This window comes from Rhinoraja longicauda, chromosome 2, assembly GCF_053455715.1.
Source record: "Rhinoraja longicauda isolate Sanriku21f chromosome 2, sRhiLon1.1, whole genome shotgun sequence".
In the NCBI taxonomy this organism is placed as follows: Eukaryota; Metazoa; Chordata; class Chondrichthyes; order Rajiformes; family Arhynchobatidae; genus Rhinoraja; species Rhinoraja longicauda.
This window is the reverse complement of record NC_135954.1, coordinates 87,496,489-87,519,900: the sequence shown is the minus strand read 5'-3', so window position 1 is coordinate 87,519,900 and position 23,412 is coordinate 87,496,489. Positions and strand designations below refer to the sequence as shown.

At 42.3% G+C, this 23,412-nt stretch overlaps 1 protein-coding gene across 11 annotated transcripts in view; it reads right to left on the bottom strand.

Annotated features, from left to right (window-relative positions):
* Nucleotides 1–23,412, bottom strand: part of calcr (calcitonin receptor) — a 184,594-nt gene that overhangs the window by 120,747 nt on the left and 40,435 nt on the right. For 2 of the 11 annotated variants that reach the window (XM_078422844.1, XM_078422854.1), the window contains exon 2: nt 15,548–15,643. The exons of 8 other annotated variants lie outside the window; for them this stretch is intronic. The gene's annotated coding sequence lies outside the window, so the exon portion shown is untranslated. The remainder of the gene's footprint in view (nt 1–15,547; nt 15,644–23,412) is intronic. One more of the 11 variants, XM_078422864.1, reaches the window with a different exon arrangement.

The following is a 23,412-nucleotide window of genomic DNA, read 5'->3' as shown; positions in this document are numbered from 1 at the left end:
CAATAGAGATACTGATCGTTTAAATTATTTTCTCATTAACAATATGCTAAAATTATGTAGTGCCCCACACAGTGGGGAGAACACCATTGCATTTCCCCCAAATAATGCCATGGATTTTTTAAGGATATTTGGAAGGCAGGCAGGTCTCAGCCCATTGGCTCAGCTGACAGTCAGCGCCTCCAGCTAACCAACACGCTTTCAGATTCTCTTCTTTTAAGATTATTTCACTGTTCCGTGGAGAAGGATTTAAACCCTCAATTTCCTGTGATGGAGCAGAGGACATCCACGGAGTAAAGCCGAGGCCCTGCAGTGTGTCATTACCACCTCCTTTCTTATTTACATTTACACGATATTTAATTGACAAATTGAAATTGAATCACTGCATGGTACAAAATCTGTCCTTTTACACTTTCATTTGAAATGTCATTTTATTAGCAGTCTCCTTAGGGCAGACTATCCCCCCCTGCGAGCTGTTTCGGCCTCTTAACATCCCATGTCCCCTTTACTCCCCCCCCTAAATGCACAATATCTCTCAACGAGCTGAATTAATATTTTTTATATTACCTTCACCCTGGTCACAGGTTTTGGATCACACTATCAGGTAGGTTTATAGTTAAATCGGTATTTAACATTGCTCCTGCTGTGTTCAATGACAAGCAGTTTAAAAGAGGAAACCTCATCTAAAATCAATCAGATATTCAATTAAGTTTAAAGATTTTTTTTATAGTGATAGTTTATATTGGCACCTCATAAGGCTGGGGACATTTTATTTTTTATTGCAATGTTTCCAAATAAAATGGTCTAGTTAATCTTTGTCTCTTTTATTAAATATGTTTGACTCTTGATTATAAGTAGTAAAGGCACTTGTATTATTGTTAACAGTGAGGGTACGTGCATTATTACTGAGGATATTATTATGACCTCCCAACATAAGCTCTTCAGTGAGATTGATTTGTAACAAGTAAAACTCCAGTTAATGAGATTTCATCAGTAGTTGCAATTATCACAAGGATTTCATAGGCTGCCTCCACCACAACTCCAGCATCAATGGTACTTTATTCTATGCTGTTACGGATCAATGGAGCTAAAATTTAATTGTCTTTCAAATCTGTCTATAACTTCCCACTCTTGCGTTCGATGCTATCTTAATGTTCACTGCTATAATTAATGCAACCCAAAGGTTTCTCATCATAACTGAATTCTCTCTACCTATTTTCATCTTAATAGTATTGAACCTTTCCCATAGCTCCAATATTCCTGAAACAGAGTAATGCTTAGAATTCAGATAATGTAGCCGGACCAGTGTCTAACATTTATGAGCACCATATATATGACCTATCCAGTTAATATGCAATTCCTTAGGATCTTCTTATTATTTTTTCAGCTCTAATTCTAATTTCAGTGACCTTGTTACATGACATATAATCAATTATCTAATTCTCTTTAACCATTGTGATTGATATTACGGAGGAGCAGCAAATTGAAAGGTCAAATCAACTGAAAATCAAACAACTGCAGTTGCTGGGAATCTGAAATAAAAGTGAACGATGCTGGAAATACAGAACATTTCAGGCAGCGTCTAGAGAAGACGAGACCAAGTGGACCCGTTGGGCCCAAACCTCCTGCATTGGTGCAGCACCCATTCCTCCCCCACCACCGCCCCCTCCCCCCCTCCCCCCTCCCTGGCTTTAGTTGGCCATTATTAGAAGATTTAGGTTTATTATTGTCACAGTGAAAAGCTTTGTTTTGCATACTATCGAAAAAGATCAGAAATACCACACATAAATACAATTAAGTTAAACTCAACTGCAATAGATAGCGCAAAGGGAAAGATACAGATTTTAGAATATAGTTCTCAGCATTGTAGCACATCAGTTCCATAGACAAAGTCCCATGTCTGCAATGGGCCATAGGTGAATCGGACAATACCCTGGTTTATGAAAGGACCATTCAGTAGCCTGATAAAAGAGAGGAAGAAGGTATTCCTGAGCCTGGTGGTGCCTGCTTTCAAGCTTCTGTACCTTCTGCCAGATGGGAGCAAGGAGAAGAAGGAATGACCGGGGTGGGACAAGTCTTTGATCATGTTGGCTGCTTTTCCGAGGCAGAGCGAAGTGTAAATGAAGTGAATAGTGGGAAGCCTGGGAAGCAATGTCTGTGTGATCGACTGGGCGAACACTGAACGAGGTGAAAAAAAGATGGATCAGAGTGGGAGTGGAATGGAGAATTAAAGTAACCAGATTAAATACACTTACCTGGCCTGGAGCTAACAGGTAATAACTGATTGTCATTTTGATGCAATGCACAGGTCAGAGTTAGGGATACCAATCAGTGGAAACTATTTCAAGAGATGCTTCTTGGTTCAAATGATATGATCAGGATCCAGTGTAAAGTTTCACTCAGTGACCTGAGCAGGAAACAGCTGAGAAACTCTTTCAAGGCCAGGAGAAGGCCGGAACAGTAGTTTCTGCAGTTATTACTTTTTATGATTTATATGCTATCATCTTGCAACACGGACTAAACATTCACTGATCTTTCCCATAGTCATTTCTCACAGATCGCCTTCAATGGGTGATCTACCAGTTTTTCCTAGGTTTCATTAGATTTCAGTACACTGTTGTTAACATGGAATTTATGATCACATCACTTACTTACTTTGAAGGTGATCTATTAGTTTCCTAGCTTGTTTCAAATTAGTCTGTAACCAACCGATTAGTTCAAAATGTCAAACATGTACGAATTTGCGAATGTTGTATATAATGTGATGTCATAGGAAAACTATTCCTCATATTGTGATCATGAGGAAGCCTTTATTTTCATCCTAAAGTTGGCACCCTGATTGAAGTGGAATGTCAAGAAATATTTTACATACAACTCTCAAGAGTGAATATGAAAATAAAAATCCTGGCAGAGAGAAGAGTTGGAACAAAGACTCTCACATATATTGGGCCAGGTGTTTGAGTGGGAAGAATCCATATCAATAGTTATAAGCATTGGTTTGCCACAGGTACCTGCCCAGAAACAATTCTGGTTATCTGGTTTGGAAGACCCTGGAAGAAGTCACATGTCAGGAGTAGGTAGAAGACTAATGGGTAGCTTACGATTGCAACTGGCAGGAGCAAACCTTTCATCAGTTCTGGAGAGAGAACAAGGTCCAGTCTCCAGCTCCAGAGGGGCAGTGAACAAGTGATGTCCAGACTTCTTTCCCGAGGAAGTGGTCCAAATATGGGTGGAGCTTTTTGTAACCCAAGGCAATTCCAGCAGATCAAGAGCTGCCATGAATTAGGCATGCTCAGTCAACATAATGGATCTCCTTCTTCTTACTTGTTCTTAAGCGCTTTGATCCTCTAGGGAGCATAGGCCATTGTCAAATGTCCTCCACCTTACTCGGTTGTTGGTGGTTCTTTCGAGATCTCCCCAGTTGAGCCCACTCTCAGACATTTCTGCCTGGACACCTCTTCTCCAGCTGTTCCTTGGGCAACCTCTTTTCCTTTCTTCTTGGGAGTTCCATTTCAGGGCTTGCCGGGTGATGTTTGTGGCAGGTTTTCTGAGAGTGTGTCCAATCCAACTCCATTTTCTCCTTTGAATTTGTAAGTCAATGGGATCCTGGCTTGTTCTTTTCCACAGGTCCACATTGCTTACTTTGTCTCTCCTCCAGATGTTTAGTATTCTCCTGAGGCAGGTGTTAATGAATGTTTGCAGCCTGTTTGGTGTGTGTTTCGTTGTTTACCATGTCTCTGATCCATACCTGCTTCACATTTGAGTTAAAGATGCATATTTTGGTGTTGATTGAGATGTATTTTGGTGTTGATTGAGATGTATTTTGAGCTCCAGATCTTCCTGAGCATGTTAAACACCACCTTATGTTAAACACCACCTTATTGATTCTGCTTTCTATGTCTGCATCTGCCCCTCCGGTGGTGTCCACAATACTACCTAGGTATGTGAATGTTTCTACCTCCTCCAGGGCAGTGCTGTGCATGAGGATAGGGTTGCATGTGGATAATTTGTATTTCAGCCCATAGGCATGGGCTTGACTCTCTCCCAAGGAGTAAAAGTCAACACTTTGGATGAATAAGGAAGGAAAATCCATGCTCAGTAAATCTTTGAAAAGTGGTCGGAAAACCTTCCATTACAGTTAAAGCTCATTCAATGTTAAATCAAAGTGATGCAAGGCTTTTACCACCTTCTGAAGGCCAGATTTTACTCAAGATTAGGACATCAAATTCAGCATAGACATAAAGCAGAAACCACTTTGTGCTGACTTTGAACGTGGAGAATGAGTGCATGCTAATGACATTGCAACATTGTGAACAAAAATCACTTCTAGGAGGATAGAATTATGGAACTGGCACCATGCAGTTGACTTAATTTTCTTCAGCACACCTTCACATTCACACACCTTCAGCAAAAATAATAACACACTTTCAGCAAAAATAATAAAGTAGGCAGGAAAATGGAACTATCACCCCATATGGACTTGGGGCAAAGCGTGACTTGGCAGTTCCATATTTTGGAAGGTATTAGATAAAGTAAGAACCTAAGATGTTAGCACATCCATCTGGCATGAATAACATGGATGTCATTTGGTACGAGTACAAACACACCCTAATTCTTATACAAATTTGCAGAACAGACAATTCACGCTATTGTCAGAATGTAAAGCATATTTTTCGCCTGTGCTGCCTTTTGGAAGTTTAATGTTGTAGCCAACATTAGGGCAGTGTGGTGACACAGTGTGGTGAGCTGCTATCTCGAATTGCTCTTGTGTAGGTGGGTGGCAGGAAAATCAGGTGCAGGAGGTGATGGACCTGGAAAGAAATCGCATTGTGAAATATGGAAATTCTCTCTTGTGCATCAGATGAAAAATTTATGTTGCTGCTTGAAAGGAAGAGTGACAAGGGCTCTCAGCGGGAACGGTATCCCAGAGCTTTCAGGAAGCAATTAATCTGTAGGACCTTCAGTCGGAGCGGCACAGTGGTGCTGCTGGTAGAGCTGCTGCCTCACAGCGCCAGAGGCCTGGGTTTGATCCAGACCTTGGATGCTGTCTGTCTGGAATTTGCCCGTTCTTCCTGTGACTACGTGGGTTTTCTCCGGGTAGACAATAGGTGCAGGAGGAGGCCATTCGGCCCTTCGAGCCAGCACCACCATTCAACGTGATCATGGCTGATCATTCTCAATCAGTACCCCGTTCCTGCCTTCTCCCCATACCCCCTGACTCCGCTATCCTTAAGAGCTCTATCTAGCACTCTCTTGAATGCATTCAGAGAATTGGCCTCCACTGCCTTCTGAGGCAGAGAATTCCACAGATTCACAACTCTGACTGAAAAAGCTTTTCCTCATCTCAGTTCTAAATGGCCTACCCCTTATTCTTAAACTGTGGCCCCTTGTTCTGGACTCCCCCAACATTGGGAACATGTTTCCTGCCTCTAACGTGCCCAAGCCCTTAATAATCTTATACGTTTCGATCAGATCCCCTCTCATCCTTCTAAATTCCAGTGTATACAAGCCTAGTCGCTCCAGTCTTTCAACATATGACAGTCCCGCCATTCCGGGAATTAACCTAGTGAACCTAAACTGCACACCCTCAATAGCAAGAATATCCTTCCTTTTGTTTCCTCCCACAATTCAAAGACGTGCGGTTTTGTAGGTTGATTGGCTGCTGTAAATTGCCCCAAGTGTGTAGGGAGTGGATGAGAAAGTGGGATAGCAGTGCTGGTGTGACAGGTGGTTGCTGGTTAGCATGGATTCAGTGTGCTGAGGTGCCTGTTTCCATGCTGTATCTCTAAATAAATAAATAAACCCACTATGCGGGAGATGTGCGTGCATCCTCCGAGACGTCTTCATCAAAATCAATTACCTCTTGCAGCAAACTGCAAAGCAAGGCAAGGACTGAATTGTCAGTGACTGCCGTTGTCCTATTGAAAATCAACATGCACAATTCTGTCTTCTTCCATGGAAGCAGGAGACATGAACAACATTTCACTGTTTGCATAAGAAGTGTCACAGATGTTCCCTATTCTAAAACGGTTAGCAACATTCCTTTCTCATTTGTCACAGATCAGGAGGTGAACAGAACAGTGGTGGTAGGCCTACTCCTGCACCTATTTTCTATGTTTCTATGTTTCTAACAGGCAACTTTATAAAAACTGCAGGCCTTCCATTGCTGTACATTTTTGCAGATACAAATGTTCTCTACCAGGACTGACAATCCAAAGGACATTGGTCATTCTGTCCGGTTCCTCCACCAAGAATTCTAATGGAACACCTTGAAACTGTGAAGCTTACTTACTCCTTCCCAAGTTATGCTATTGTTCAAAGTTTACGAGGACAATTTTAGCAGTGGTATGATTCCAGCACCTGTTCCAGCCACAGTTCTTCCTCTTTAAAAAGGTGCATGATGACGTTAAGGTCGGAGGGTAAATTTAATTGGCATCATATACTCAAGGTATAGGATTAGAGTATCCAGCCAATATGGTTGACACTAACTTGACAGTCATTATTATCTTCCAGCAGCACAAAGCTGGCAGGCTGCCTGCATTATACTGAACAATGAGAGTTAAAAATACATCATGCTTTCCACATCAGTATCTGGAAGCTATTGGATGCTGTTCAACTGCACTTTATTATTAAACTTCGCAATGTTCCTCACTGCTCTGGTTATTTATATTGCTTGCCTCTTGAGCAGTTACAGTGCATTCAGAAAGTATTCAGACCCCTTCACTTTTTCCACATTTTGCTACATTACGGCCTTATTTTAAAATGGATTAAATTCATTTATTTTATCATCAATCTACACACAATGCCCCATAATAAAAAAGCAAAAATAGGTGTTTAGAAATTGTTGCAAAGTAATTAAAAAGAAATAACTGAAATATCACATTTACAGAAGTATTCAGACCTTTTACTCAGTGCTTTGTTGAGGCACCTTTGGCAGCGAATGCAGCCTCAAGTCTTCTTGGGTCTGATGCTGCAAGCTTGGCACACCTGCATTTGGGTAATTTCTCCCATTCTTCTCTACAGATCCTCTCAAGCTCTGTCAGATTGGATGGGGAGGGTCGATGCATAGCTATTTTCAGGTCCCTCCAGAGATGTTTGATTGGGTTCAAGTCCGGGCTCTGGCTGGGCTACTCAAAGGACATTCACAGATATATCAGAAGCCAATCCTGCGTTGTCTTGTCTGTGTGCTCAGGGTCGTTGTTCTGTTGGGAGGTGAACCTCTGCCCCAGTCTGAGATCCAGAACACTGGAGCAGGTTTTCATTAAGGATCTTTCTGTACTTTACTCTGTTCATCTTTCCCTCAATCCTGACTAGTCACCCAGTTCCTGCCGCTGAAAAACATCCCCACAGTATGATGCTGCAACCACCATGCTTCACCATAGGTATGGTATTGGCCAGGTGATGAGCAATGCCACTTAGCATTCAGGCCAAAGAGTTCAATCTTGGTTTCATCAGACCAGAGAATCTTGTTTCTCATGGTCTGAAAGTCCTTTAGGTGCCCTTTGGCAAACTCCAAGCGAGCTGTCATGTGCCTTTTCCTGAGAAGTGGCTTCCGTCTGGCCATTCTACCATAAAGGCCTGATTGGTCGAGTGCTGCAGATATAGTTGTCCTTCTGGAAGGTTCTCCCATCTTCACAGATGAACTCTGGAGCTCTGTCAGTGACCATCAGGTTCTTGGTCACCTCCCTGTCCAAGGCCCTTCTCCCCCAATTGCTCAGTTTGGCCGGGTGGCCAGCTCTATGAAGAGTCCTGGTGGTTCCAAAGTTCTTTCATTTAAGAATGACGGAGGCCACTGTGCTTTTTGGGACCTGCAATGCTGCAGAAATTGTTTTACACCCTTCTCCAGATCTGTGTCTCGACCCAATCCTGTCTCGGAGGTCTACGGGCAATTCCTTCATCTTCAGGGCTTGGTTTTTGTTCTGATATGCACTGTCAACTGTGGGACCTTATATAGACAGGTGTGTGCCTTTCCAAATCATGTCCAATCAATTTAATTTAAAACTGGTGGACTCCAATCAAGTTGTAGAAACATCTCAAGGGTAATCAATGGAAACAGGATGAACATCAGCTCAATTTTGAGTGTCATAGCAAAGGGTCTGAAGACTTATGTAAATGTGATATTTCAGTTGTTTCTTTTTAATTACTTTGCAAAATTTTCTAAATGCCTGTTTTTGCTTTTTTATTATGGGGTATTGTGTGTAGATTGATGATTAAAAAATGAATTTAATCCATTTTAAAATAAGGCTGTAATGTAGCAAAATGTGGAAAAAGTGAAGGGGTCTGAATACTTTCTGAATGCACTGTAAGTCCACCATGCAACTAATCCATCAAACTGGGGTTAACTCAATTTATAACACAAATTCAGATCCATTAAAACTTCATTGATTTAACCCTGCTTCAATGGCAAAGCTGCAATGCATGGGTTAGTTTGTGGATTGTGTATACAAACAATGAAGAAAAAACAGGTTATAAGATTTTTGATGGTACAAGCATTGTGGCATTATTGTGGCATACTTGGATTGATGTGGGAACTGCATTTTCAATTTATGCAAGTGTATGCAATATTCAAACCCTGTTGTGCATAGAAATCTATTATGGTTGAGAACTCGTGATTTATATTGTGTCTGTGTGGCTGGTTCCCGTATACACTTTCAGCAACTGCCCTCTTAGTATGGATGCGTCAGCCGAGTAACCCATTCATCTATCTTTGGCTTTTCTCCCTCTGAGCTTTCATGAGAACATGTTAATAACTTTCCTTCAGCTTTTATTTTAATGCAGTCATTGACATTTGAGATAAGCAGATTTATGCTTGCATTAAAATGGTACAAATGAGCATTTGTGCTATTTATTTGCTGTATTAAAAGCTGCAAGTAGAGGTAATTGGATTCATTTGCCTTGAACCTTTAATTATAAAAGCCTCCAAGCTAATGTTAGCACTAACTATCTTGGAGTTTAAATTGAGATTTGTTATGTCAGGAAAACAAATCATCGCATTAAAAGAAGTGATGCTTCTGAATTTTAATAACAGGAGAGTGATTGAGCCATTTAAACAAATTATACTCATGGCACCCATTCATAAGACAAAATGTCTGAATAGTTATGATTAATATTTAAAAGATGTGGGAAATATTCTTAAAACATGTAGCGTATAATGAGATCAAATCTCATGAAATATATCCAAATTAGTCATAAATCAGCAAATACCAGTGCAAATATTTTGACATGGTTTGTTATTATTTAGGCGTTGTGATCAATGAACAGGTCAGAACACAGAAAGATATAGCAAAGGAGCAGGTTATTTGGTACATAATGTCTGCCCCGACCATGATGACAGTCTAAAATGATTCCTTCTACTCCAACATGATCCATATCCTCCACTCCCTGCCTGTTTATGTGTCTATGAACTTTGCTTTTGTACTTGCTTCTATCACCTGCTCTGTTGCTCTCTGGGTAAGAAAGCTAACCCTGCACATCTCCTTTAAACCTGGAATAAAGAATCTGACTACCCACTCTATCTATGACTCTCATAATTCCATATACTTCTATCAGCGTGCCCCTCAACCTCTGATGCTCGAGAGATAAGAATCCAACTCTGCCCACCTTTTCTCAAAGCTAACACAGTCCAATCAAGGCAACAACCTGATAAAGGTACAACCTGCTGGAGGAACTTAATGGATCACACACTATCTGTGGAGGGAAATGGACAGACACGTTTCAGGTTGGAACACCAGTTGCACAACCTGATAAAACCCTTTGGCAACCTCTCCAGAGCCTCCTTCTTATAGCAGGTTACCAGCACTAAACACAAATGTTCCAAATATGGCTCAAGCAAAGTTTTACACAGTTGCAACTTGACTTCCCAATGTTTCCACTAAATGCTGAGTATAAGCAATGATTTAGGTAGGCGCAAACATTGCATGTGGAATTTGATCAAGGTAAGAAGTGCAGGTTGATGCAAATGGAAAAGCCAAGCAACACAGTGACACATGCAATTGCCTGGAACACCAGTAATACAATAAAAACACACAGCCAGTCAGGCAGCATCTGGGGCAAGAGAAACAGTGTTAACGTTTCAGTTCATAAAACCCTAATTTTAGATATCCAGCATCTGCAGTTTTTAAAAAAAATAACCAAATGTATAATTTTTCTTTTTCAAGCAATATGCTCCTGGGAGTGAACACATTCACAAATTCATCCGTGCACCTCCTGGCACCTGTTAACCTTGCAACCCTGCTGTGATCTCTGGGTCAGCAGTTTACAAGGTCATGTCATTCCCAAACATTGCTTATTTTTTAGAACTGTGGATGAACACAGAACGCATTGTCTTGGGATCACCATTTGCTGACATTCTGAGGAACTACATTGTCTTCACGCACATTATTAAGAAATGGATTGGAATTTCTAGAAGGGTAAATGGTAGGATACCTGGAGGTTTAGAACAGAGGTGTTTTGGAGTGTAAGATAGACACAAAATGCTGGACTAACTCAGCGCAACAGGCAGCATCTCTGGAGAGAAGGAATGGGTGACGTTTTGGGTCGAGACCCTTCAGACTGATGTCAGGGGCAGTGCATAGATAAGGAAGTGCATAGATAAGAAGGTGTTTTGGAGTGTATGTCTTCAGATCCCTGTAGGTATTAGGTTTGATAGCTCAGGTGGGTAATAAGGCATCCAGAATACTTGAATCCTTTTGTGTTAGAAAAGGGATGTTGAAGTAAATCAGTGAAAATACTGTATTTAGATATCCAGCATCTGCATTTTTTTAAGACCAAATGCATTTTTTTTAACATTATACCCCCAGAGTGAATGCTTTCAGAAATTCATCTGAGCATCTCTTGGCACCTGAACAACTTAGTCAGCACAACATTCAAGGATGTGATAACACAAATTTTGTTTAAAAACTATAACATTCAAAAGATATTTGCATGGGTACATGGATAGGAAAGGTTTGGAAGGACATGGCCCAAATGTGGGCAAATGGGACTCGATTAGTTGGTGCATTTTGCTCGGCATGGACAAGTTGGGCTGAAGGACCTAATTCCGTGCCATGTGACTCTATAGTTTTATGACTGACCTGTGCGGAGGAGTTGTTGCTGGGGCCAGAGGGTTGTGGTTATGAGAGACCTCCAAGGCCGAGTTATTTATTTCAAAAAAGAAACAATGAACAGATAATCCTATCCATATACCCATGCAAATATTTTTTGAATGTTGTTATAGTTTTTAAAACAAAACTTGTGTTATCTCATTCTTCAATGTTGTTGTGACCAAGATTGTACTCAGTATTTTCAGTGACCTACCTCAACATCTAATTTCTAACATTCAAAGGCACGTATTCTGGATATCTTATACCCACATGAGGTGTAACATAATTGAAAAAGAATTAAAAGGAGGCATGGATTTTTTTTTTAAACCCCAAACATTAATGATGAGTCTGTACCTTGCTATCAAAAGATGGTGGACACAGAAAACTTTAAAAATACCTGGATGACTATCAAGAAGTGTTATAACCTTCACTGCCACAAACTGCAGACTACAGAGTGGGAATCGCCAAAGAAAACTCTTGTTTGTATGGCATGGACCTGATGAGCCAAATGGCCTTCCTCCATTGTCATAATTTCCGGAGATTTTATTTCTCAATGATCTTTACAATATTCTTTTACCAGCTTCATAGTAAAAATTGTGTTTTGAAGAGCAGACAATCATGCAATATATTACAGGATGAATGTAACACACAACATTTTTCAAAAATAGCTTTTTTAGCAAGTACTGAATGCCAGAGAATGACTAAAGATTTACTTTTACCCATTCTGAAAATAGCTTTGGGAATTCAAACCTAGCTGGCAGATGAGCTGGTGATTGCCCAAAAGAACAGCAACACAGCAAAGTCACAATGTTATTTAACCTGCACTACCCTCAAAATAAAAGCTCAAAATTCTAGCGTCTCAAAATATATATATAAATTTATATAGGAGGAGATTCAATCTGTTGAATGGCCAAATAGAAAAACCTGCAAGCAAGTCTCATACTGGGAGCAAAGAGAGCATTAGCTTCTGAATTGAACCAACATACTTCAACAACAAGATAATAATAATAATAATAATGCATTTATTTTATATAGCGCCTTATCACATGCTCAAAGCGCTTTACAAAAACAATTAACATAGAAACAAACAGACAAACTATCCTGACGGAAAAGCGGCGAATACACAACGCCAGCGTCCTCTCACGTCAGGGTCCGGCAGTAGACATTAAAAAGCACAGGACACACAGATATAATTTTTTACACAAAACAGCCATCACAGTGATTGCTCTAGGCATACCCTCACTGTGATGGAAGGCAAAGTCTTATCTCCTCCTCATTCTTCTCCCGTGGTGCCACGAGGTGATCGAGGCTCCCAACTTTTTGAAGCCCCCACCGGACGATGGAAAGTCCCAGGGCCGAGCCGAGCAGGCCGATGAAAGTCCTGAGCCCCCACCGGGCGATGGAAAGTGCTGCGGCCGAGCCACGCAGGGCGATGAAAGTTCTGAGCCCCCACCGGGCGATGGAAAGTGCTGCGGCCGGGCCACGCAGGGCGATGAAGGGCCTGCGGGCGGGTTGATCGTACCTCGCGCTTCGGGGCGGTCGAAGCTGCTACGGCTGGAGCTCCCAAAAGCCGGTCGCCAGCCAGGGACCTGCGAACTCCCGATGTTGCGGTCTGCAGGGCCCACGGCCGAAGCCTCCGAGATGGTAAGTCCAGGCCCTGCGACCGGAGTCTTTGAGGTCAATCCCAGCTGGAGGCCGCCGACTCCACGATGTTAGGCCGTAGTGCGAACGGAGATACGACACGGTAAAGGTCGCATCTCCGTTGAGGAGGAGATTTGAAAAAAGGTTTCCCCCAACCCCCCCCACCACCCCCCTACATACACAGAATTAAAAATAAAACAAAACGTACATTTAACAACGACAATGACAAAATAAACACAAAAAAAACAGAGAGACTGCCGGTGAGCCGCAGCTGCAGAACACAGCCAACACAGATGCAGGTTGTTGGTAATTTTGTAAATGAAGTAAGGACATTGAGGGACCTTGTCTCTTTCTTTGTTTTTAAGAGTTGCATCTTGCTCAGTTTCAGTTCTTGCTACTCCCGCCAACTTCTGGTCATGCTCTCACTTCCAATTTCTTGGAATTCAGATCCTCAGCTATTCTTTCCGTTTCACTCTTGACTGTCCTGCTCCGATAAGATCAAACTTGCCTCAGTTTATTTGATGAACTTCACTGTCATGCCCTGCAATACACCATTTTCATTCATCCTCCATAACACAGTATAACAGTGGGTTCCCAACACTGCCATTCTCTATATTTCCACCAGTTGACTCAAAATTCTCTGATTTTATATTTTTATATTTTGAAAATCCCTATACATTATTTCTAAAGTATTTTCCCCATCCACCATCTATATACTAAAACTCTCATTTGTTTGTTCCTGAAACACAGCCAAAACGGTACGCGATAGCGCGACAATTTTAGGCCCACCTTACTCACCCCTTTGGTGCTAATGGAAGATGTTTCATTGAAATCGGTGTTATATTTTTAAAGTTATTCACATTTTAAATCTATCTCCGAGGGAGGGGGGAGGGAGGGAGGGAGGGGGGCTGGAGGGAGGGGTGAGGAGGGAGGATAAGGGGGGTTGAGGGGGATGGAGTGGGGGGGAAGGGAGGAGTGGAAGGGGGAGGGATAAGGGGAGGGGAGGGGGAGGGGGTAGGGGGAGGGGAGGGGGAGATGGGGGGAGGAGAGGGTGCTGCACCAATGCAGGTTTGGGCCCAACGGGTCCACTTGGTCTAGTATCTTTATAAATATATATAAATATATAAATAAATAAATAAAAATATATCACCATATATTTTTATATTAATTGCCAGGAAATAAATAATCCATTTGTTCTATTAAAGCCTGTCTATTTCTGTTAGGCAAATATTCTGCCAGTTTTCTCTCTGTCCCATCCAGAAAGAAAGTGGAGTGAAATTTAATAACATGTTTTAGCCATGTCTAAGATTAGTCATTATTGACTATCAACCATTTCCACAGACAAATTATTCAAGAACTATTGTGTTCTACAGATAATGGAATAACCTCCAAGCTTACAGTCAGCAATTTTCCTTCTCAACATTTTTTAATAAATATTTTCAGCAGTGTTCATAGGCATACAGGTACTATTATATTTTTTCTGCTATTGTACACTCTGAAGATGAAAAGATCTTCCATTTTCTAGACTTTCTTGAAGTTATCTTAATTCTCGTATTTTCTAGTTCTGTAATGCAAGAGAGAGAATCTTGCACTAACAATATTAATTATTTTATTATAAGAAAATAACTGCAGATGCTGGTACAAATCGATTTATTCACAAAATGCTGGAGTAACTCAGCAGGTCAGGCAGCATCTCGGGAGAGAAGGAATGGGTGACGTTTCGGGACGAGACCCTTCTTCAGACTGATGTCAGGGGGGCGGGACAAAGGAAGGATATAGGTGGAGACAGGAAGATAGAGGGAGATCTGGGAAGGAGGAGGGGAAGGGAGGGACAGAGGAACTATCTAAAGTTGGAGAAGTCGATGTTCATACCACTGGGCTGCAAACTGCCCAGGCGAAATATGAGGTGCTGTTCCTCCAATTTCCGGTGGGCCTCACTATGGCACTGGAGGAGGCCCATGACAGAAAGGTCAGACTGGGAATGGGAGGGGGAGTTGAAGTGCTCGGCCACCGGGAGATCAGTTTGGTTAATGCGGACCGAGCACAGGTGTTCAGCGAAGCGATCGCAGAGCCTGGCTTGGTTTCGCCGATGTAAATAAGTTGACATCTAGAACAGCGGATGCAATAGATGAGGTTGGAGGAGGTGCAGGTGAACCTTTGTCTCACCTGGAAAGACTGTTTGGGTCCTTGGATGGAGTTGAGGGGGGAGGTAAAGGGACAGGTGTTGCATCTTGTGCGGTTGCAGGGGAAAGTGCCCGGGGTTGGGGTGGTTTGGGTAGGAAGGGACGAGTAGACCAGGGAGTTACAGAGGGAACGGTCTCTGCAGAACGTTATTTTATTAAGTTGAAATGAGTTTGCAATTTGGCTGCAATCTACAATTCCTATGCAAATCACACCCAAAAATGTTGACTGTTTTAAAACTAATTATCAAATACAAATCAACACAATTGGAAAACTTGAAAAAAATGTTCCACGATAGATAAGGGCAGTATTTTGGTGAAGTTTCATATTGCAACAGGATTATAATGAAAGCACATTTTAGATTGATCTCAAACCACCATATATAATTAATCTAATTCCATTATTAAAATAAAAAATAAAAATAATTACTTCCAAAATAAATCCAGAAGCCCATTTCTGACACAGTTCTATAATTTCCATCACCTTCCAAGATTAGAACCTAAGATCATGGAAATTCAAATCAGACTGAATGCAACATGTGCCTAATATTCCACAGACTCGTGCACTAATCACTTTTCACTGAATTACATTAAAAAAAAGAGCACATTGGAGCAAAATTTCTAGAGCATATATGATATCTACTTTACCTACAGGTGTCACATCAATTCAAAATTAATGCCTGAAGTTCCTTGCGACAATCAATGTGATGAGCTGATATGTAATTCCAACGATATAACGCCAATCTGAAAATAATTACTTGAGTAAATAATAGATATGGTGGATGGGGAAAATACTGCAGAAATTATGTAAAGGGATTTTCACAAATGACATCCAGGTACCAACACAAGATCAAGGGATATTGAATTCAGGTAAGACGTTTAGCAATGAGGACACGGGGCTGGAGTTCAGGATAATTTATCAAGGTTTGTAAATGAATTAGGGTGTCTCAGGGGTCTCTGTTTGGCAAACATTTCTGCTCATGTACTGCTCAATAATTTAGAAACATAGCTGAAGGCTGGGGCATCCAAATATTCAAGAAAAAAACTCAAAGATAAGGCAGAGTTAAAAATTCCAAGAAACATAGGTAACTGTCAGTAGATATTCATAAACCAAGCAAGTAGGGAAGAAATGTCAGGTAGATTCAGTAAGTGTGTGGAGCTAGGTCTTACTGATACAAATATAAAAACAATAAATATATTTTTAAGGGGAAAGCAGAAAGAGAATAGAGAAATATATTACATGATTTTATGCAAAGCTGAGGGGCAAGACTTAATACGAACCCGAGGAGCAACTTTCACAAGTATGGTGAGGTACAGAGACAAATGGTCACTGCCGTACAGGAATGATGTGACAACATTAGAAAGAGTGCTGTAGAGATTCACCAGGATGTGATCTGGACTGGAGGGCTATGCATATAATGAGAGAGTGGATAGGTTCATTTGGATTGGGTTGGTTAATTTTCACTGGAATGTAGGAAGCCGAGGAATGGTGGTATTATAGAGCGTTTGAAAATTGTGAGGAGCAAAGACAAGATAGTCAGTGTCTTTGTCCTTGAGTGGGAGAGTCTTAAACTAAAGGGTGTAGGTTCAAAGTGAGAGGGGAGAATTTTAAGAGATATCTATAGTTGTAAGATTTTAGCATAGAGGAAGGAAAAAACAAGGAATTACAGATGCTGGAATCTTGAGCAAAACACAAAGTGCCAGAGTAACTCAATGGGTCAGACAGCATCTCTGGAGGACCTGGATAGGCCATGTTTTAGAACCTTGCTTCAGACAATTCGACAGGAAACATCACCTATCCATGGCCTCCAGAGATGCTGCAACACTTAGTTACTCCAACATTTTGTGTTAAACACTGAGGGTGGTTGTTATGTGCAACAAGCTGTCAGAGGAAGTGGTAGATGCAGATACAATTATAACATTTAAAAGGCAGTTTGATAGTTATGGATAAGAAAGTAGTAGAGGGATATGGGCCCAATGCAGGCAAATGAATTAGTGTAGCTAGACATCACTGTCAGCATGAGAGGTTGGCCAAGGATCCTGTTTCTCGGCAGTGCTTCTCTATGACGTTAGATTGTCTGAAGAATATCATGTGTGGTAATGCCACTGATAACACCTGTATATCCATATGCAGATTCCTGTTTTTGAATTAGGGTTGGCAACTGTCCCGTATTAGCCGGGACATCCCTTATTTTGGGCTAGATTTGTTTGTCCCGTACTGGACCGCTCTTGTCCTGTATTACGCCCGGGAGTGCTGTAGGCCAGGATGTTGTAGGCCAGGGGATGGCAACCTGTTTTGTACGGCCCGTGACTTAATAATGATTTTTGCAGTTTTAAAAGGTTCTGGCAACCCACAACCCCGGGAACCAAGCAAACAAATCTTTATATTACACTCCCTCTGTGATAAGTATGTAATTTTATAACTAAAGAATAATTTAGGTTATATATGACAGTGGTAAAAGTATTGATAATATTTGTTACGTAATACAGATTCTGAATAAAGTTATTTGATTACAGGATTTCATCCATCTCTCTTGTTGACATTACCAAAGCCGAACGTTTATAAGGGACAAAGTGGTCAGAAAGATTCTTCTCCTGAACTTCTCCACCAAAACATCAGTTTTCTTCAACGGTGGTTGGCAAGTTTCAATTTTGCTATGCAAGCAAATAGACTTCCAAGTGCTGTCCAAATAAACTGCTTTAATTTTACATTGATCCACAAGGTATAATGTAAAACTTTGCGCCTAAATAAGTATATTTTAAAGAACAATCAGGATACAGCTAAAGGAAATGTCCTACCTGAACATAGCTATTTATATCATGGACTGTTTGCTCTCAGTTAGAAACAAGTAATAGCTTGATTGAGGTAGTGGGCGTGGGTTCAAATCATATACAACAACTTTGTAAGAACACACTCCTTTATTATACTGCACTTGGTTCTAACATTCTGTTGCACAAACTTGCCTTTAATGCCATCTCAGCAGTATCTGTAACATAGAAAAATCTTCACTGCTTAACAGAGTGTCCCAGAAGTTCAATTAACCTCCAAATCACCTTTTGAACCCGGTCCACGATGGGACTATTCGTACCTTGAACGTGACAGAGTGAGACAGCTCCCAGTGTAGGTTGCTTGGCAGACAGTCTACCAGAATCCTGAGCTGAAATGTCAGATTTATTACTACCACAATATGAACTGTTCTTCCCTGACACTCAAATAGCAAAGATCAACATTAAATCTTTTCTGACTGATAAGTGAACAGCAATAATTCTATCCAAGGAAAATTACCAAACGTAACCTTACTTAAAATATGGAACATGACTTAAGGTACATGTTTTTTCTGCCCATTTTGTAATTCATCCTATTTATTGCAAAGCACATTGGGGAAACTACCAGCAATAAATATGACATTTCTGTTTGAAGAGTTATGAATTCAGTACTGTCATGGTTGCTTAGCAAGGCCTAAACCGCAATTTTGCACATGGGGAATGAGTGCCAAGAATTCAGTTTCATTATTAAGTCAGCCACTAGGCATTTACAATCCATCACTTAGATACATCTATATACTAAAACTCTCGTTTGTTATCTTGTTTGTGACTGAACTTCAGCCAAAACAGTACACGATAGCGCGACAATTTTAGGCCCACCTGTCTCACCATTGTCACTTTAGTGATAATGCAAGTAGTTTTATTGAAATCGGTGTTATATTTTTAAAGTTATTCACATTTTAAAGTTTAAAAGGAGGGGAGGGGGAGGGGAGCAGGGAGGAGTGAGGGAGGGGGGAAGGGGGGAGTGGGGGAGAAGGGAGAGGGGAGGGGGGGTTGAGGAGAGAGGGGAGAGGACAGGGTGCTGCACAAATGCAGGAGAGGTTTGGGCCCAATGGGTCCACTTGGTCTAGTACTGTATAAAATTCTTAAAGGATTGGACAGACTAGATGCAGGAAAAATGTTCTCCTTTGTTGGAACCAGGGGTCACAGTTTAAGAATAAGGGGTAGGCCACTTAGGACTGAGATGAGAAAAAACGTCTTCACCCAGAGAGTTGTGAATCTGTGGAATTCTCTGACACAGAAGGCAGTGGAGGCCAATTCATTGGATGTTTTCAAGAGAGAGTTAGATTTAGCTCAGGACTAAAGGAATCAAGGGATATGGGGAAAAAGCAGGAACAGGGTACTGACTTTAGATGATCAGCCATGATCATATTGAATGGCAGTGCTGGTTGGAAGGGCCAAATGGCCTACTTCTGCACCTATTTTTCTATATTTCTATACTGATTTAAGCTTCAGCCTAAGCTACCAGAAAGCAATTCTTTCCATGATCTCAATGCATTCCCACAAAAAACATAGCACATTTTACTTATGTCATGTGACTCCACAGGGCATTTGTAAAATACCATTAATCTGCAGATGCAATGATGGAGAACATAGGCAAACGTGTGAAGGAGAAAGGACCAGAGATTGAGTAGAGAGAGTTCAGTGAAAGAAAGGGGAAGGTTCCCACAGAGCATAGACCTGCTGAGTTGAATGTTCTGTTTCTGTGCTGTGAGCACTATACTGTTTTATGTGTAACGCTATTTCTCCAGTCACTTCCTTTAGATTGCTCCGAAAAACTGCTTCTTAAACCTTTTGATTGTCTGCTCAATACGTGGTTTGGATTCAAATTTTATTTCATAACATGCCATTCATGCGCTTTGGAATAGGGCATTAGTGTTGCACATTAGTGTTGCTGCTGTTCTAGTATGACCATCTCAGCATCCATACATTTTTCAAGTATTAATTTGCATTTGTGGCGTATAGACCACCGGGTGATGCCAGCAATGACTGCTTCGCCAACAGTCTGTCGCTTCCTTTCATCTTTGTTGTTTTTTTAGTTTGTGTTAAATGTATATCTTTAGTGTTCTTTAGCTTGTTTTTATGTGGGGGGTGGAGGAGGGGGTTGGGGGAAACATTTCTAATCTCTTACCTCGACGGAGATGCAATTTTTTTCCCGTATAGTATCTCCTTCCGCACTGCGGCCTAACATCAAGGAATTGGCGGTCTTTGCTGAAGACCGACTTCGAGAGCTCCACCACGGGAGCTGTGGGACTTTAACATCGCGGAGCTCGCAATCCCTTTGCTAGGGATCGACCTCTGAGCTCTACCATGGGTGCCTGCTGACTTTAACATCACAGAGCTCGCTGTCTCTGGACAGAGACCGGCTTTGGGAACTCCAAACCGCAGGAGCTTCGATCGCCCCGACGCGGGAGCTTCGATCGCCCCGACGGATGGTTCAACTGCCCCGACCGCGGGAGAAAAATGAGGGAAGATGATTATTCTTTACTGCCTTCCATCACAGTGAGGAATGTGGGGAATCCGCTGTGGTGGATGTTTATGTTAACTTTTATATAGTTGTGCGTCTTGTTGCTTTTTTTAGTATGCTGTGTGTAATATTTGCATATTATTATACCTAACTGGTACACGTGACAATAAAAGACATTTGAAACCTTTGAATATAATTGCTGTAACAGAAAAAGCATAAAACCAATCCTGTCAGGAATTCCACAGGATTCTCTCAGTCAACTGTTACTGAAACACCATCAACATCTAAAAGCAGAGTTGTGAAGGATTTCCCCCTCCACAGATGCTGCCTGACCTGCTGAGTTCCTCTGGTAGTTTGTTTAACGTTTGCAGCCTCTTGTGTCTCCAATATACCAACAATTTTGGGTCATTAAAATTCCTATGCCATTGGTCACATTAACTTTTCAAATTAAATATTTATTCATGCTGGGTGGCATTGGGGATGATGAGTTCAGCAGTAACTGCACCAACACCAGCAGTAGGGTGAACTCACATGATTGAATTTATTTACAGTGGTAAGACAGTCTCGGACCACCCAGGGATGCTGTCCCTTGCCATCAGAGCACATGTGTGATGACACTGGCAATCTTGGGCTTGTTCCAGCTGCTCAGTGCTGGACTTTGAAGGAGGACGTGCAGCAATCTCAGGCTCTTCCTGCAATTCACCCGTGCCTCGAGAGGAGGCGCTGACAGCTCAGCTTTGGGCTTGATGAGGTGATCTCTGGCAGCCAATCTTTGCCTCTGTGTGAGTGCAGTCCCTTGTTGGCTGTGGGCAGGAAGAGGTACTGGCATATGAGGCTTGCTCTGGTCACTCAGTCTTAAGGGCCTGTCCCACTTAGGCGATTTTAAGGCGACTGGCGGCGACTAGGCTGTCGCCGACAGTTCGCCGGGGTGTGGCGGGCATGATCGTGAGGAGTCTTCGAAGAATCGTAGTGGATCTCAGCGCGTCGCTAAAAAATCAACCGGAGTGAAATTTCTCGGCGACAGCTGGCTTGTCGCCAGGTATCGTTGCTTATTGCGGGCGCTGCCGCATGCTGTCCCCAGATTTGATAGGTTGTCTTAGATGCATTTAGAAGCATGTAATATTAAATTATGTAAAGTCATTTGAAGATACCATAAAATACTTGTGTTTAACCAATTTATTTACCATCAGGACATTTGACAGGTAGATTGGAGGCGACAGGTTGACGGTCAGGTAAGCGTGGGAATTTTCACGATGTTTATGGCCATCAGCGATTACATTTAAAGTAGGCTCCCAATCCAGAGATGCAACCCAGAAACCAGATATGCATCTCCCGTACATTTTCAAAAAATGCCCACACTGCACAAAAATCCATTTAACCACGTTTAAAATTAAATTTCTTAATACTGCTATTAGGAAACTGGAAGTCAATCCAGTTTATGCCTTGTTACCATGAAGCTTGGTTTTCAAGTAACCCGGGCAAAATGTTATATTTCAAAACTCTCAAGTACTTACCGACTTGTCAGTGATTTCAGCAAAAATTAAGATGCCGAAGCATTGATAAGCGTGGGAATTTAGCAATGTTTCCGAAGACGTGTAATCTCTATCTGACTCAACATTGTCGTGGTCATTGTCGTCGGGTAAAAGAAAATTTGCCGATCTGCTATGACTTTGACAGTCGCGGGCAGTCGCCTAAAAAAATTGCCTAAGTGGGACAGGCCCTTTAGCCTCAGGCACTGGTTGTCTAGGGCTTCTCCTCAGCAGTCCGGTCTTGGCCTCACAGTAGCGCTGGTGGTCTCAGGTTTGTCCCAGTGGCTCAATCTTCCTCAAATCTGTGAAGGGGAGCGGGGGGGACGACAGCTGACAGAGGGGGGGAACACAACTGACAGAGGGGGGAAACACAACTGACAGAGGGGGGAAACACAACTGACAGAGGGTGGGGAACAGCTGACAGAGGGAACACTGCTGACGGGGGGGTAAACACAGGTGATAGAGGGGGCGAACAGCTGATAGGGGAGCAATGCTGACGGGGGGGACACAGCTGACAGGGGGAACACTGCTGACAGAGGGGGGAACAGCTGACAGAGGGGGAAACACAGGTGACAGAGGGAGAACAGCTGACGGAGTGGGGAACACAACTAATAGAGGGGGGAACACAGCTGATAGAGGGGTGGGAAACAACTGACAGAGGGGGGAACACAGCTGACAGAGGGGGGAACACAGGTGACAGAGGGGGAACAGGTGACAGAGGGGGGAACAGCTGACAGAGGGGGGGACACAGGTGACAGAGGGGGGAACAGCTGACAGAGGGGGGGACACAGGTGACAGAGGGGGAACACAGGTGACAGAAGGGGAACACAGGTGACAGAGGGGGGGAAACAGCTGACAGAGGGGGGGAAACAGCTGACAGAGGGTGGGGAAACAGCTGACAGAGGGTGGGGAACAGCTGACAGAGGGTGGGGAACAGCTGACAGAGGGGGGAACACAGCTGACAGAGGGAGGGGTGGTCATTGTGCAGCTTTTGCCTGACAGGAGGCTCTGGGACTTGACACTGGGGCATTCACCTATGGTTCCAATACAGTTCAAAAATATGACTAAAGTACGATTGCTTAAGTGCTATATTTGAATTGAACAGATCCTTTAATCGGATTGACATTTTAAGTGGATTGGATTAATTGGATACTATGTTAACAATAGCCTTTTCTAGTTCAGAACATGGTTCCAAATATTCCTGATGAATAGTGCCGTTCACATATACGTTATCAGATGAGACTGAAGAAATTACAATGGCAAAGTTTGACGCAGCAGAACTTAGTTTTGGGCACCAGGCACTGAAATGATTCCAAAATGGCATCCAACAAGCATTTTCACATTTGTGCCTCTTGCAGCGTTGGGCATCCAGCTGGTGAGGGGGTTAGCAAGACAACAGCCAGCACCTACCAGATGTAGCAGGGGCAGCAATGCCAATCTGAGTGCACTGCTGCTACGTAAAAGCTCAGTGAACTTGGCAAGGCAAAAGCAAGAACATTTAGACTTTAGAGATACAATATGGAAACAAGCCCTTTGGCCCACCGAGTCTGCGCCTACCAGTGATCACCCTGTACACTAGCACCATCTTACATCTTACATACAGAAGCCAACTAACCTATAAACCTGTATGTCGTTGGAAGTGTGGGAGAAAACTGGAGCAGACAGAGAAGCCCACATGGTCACAGGGAGAA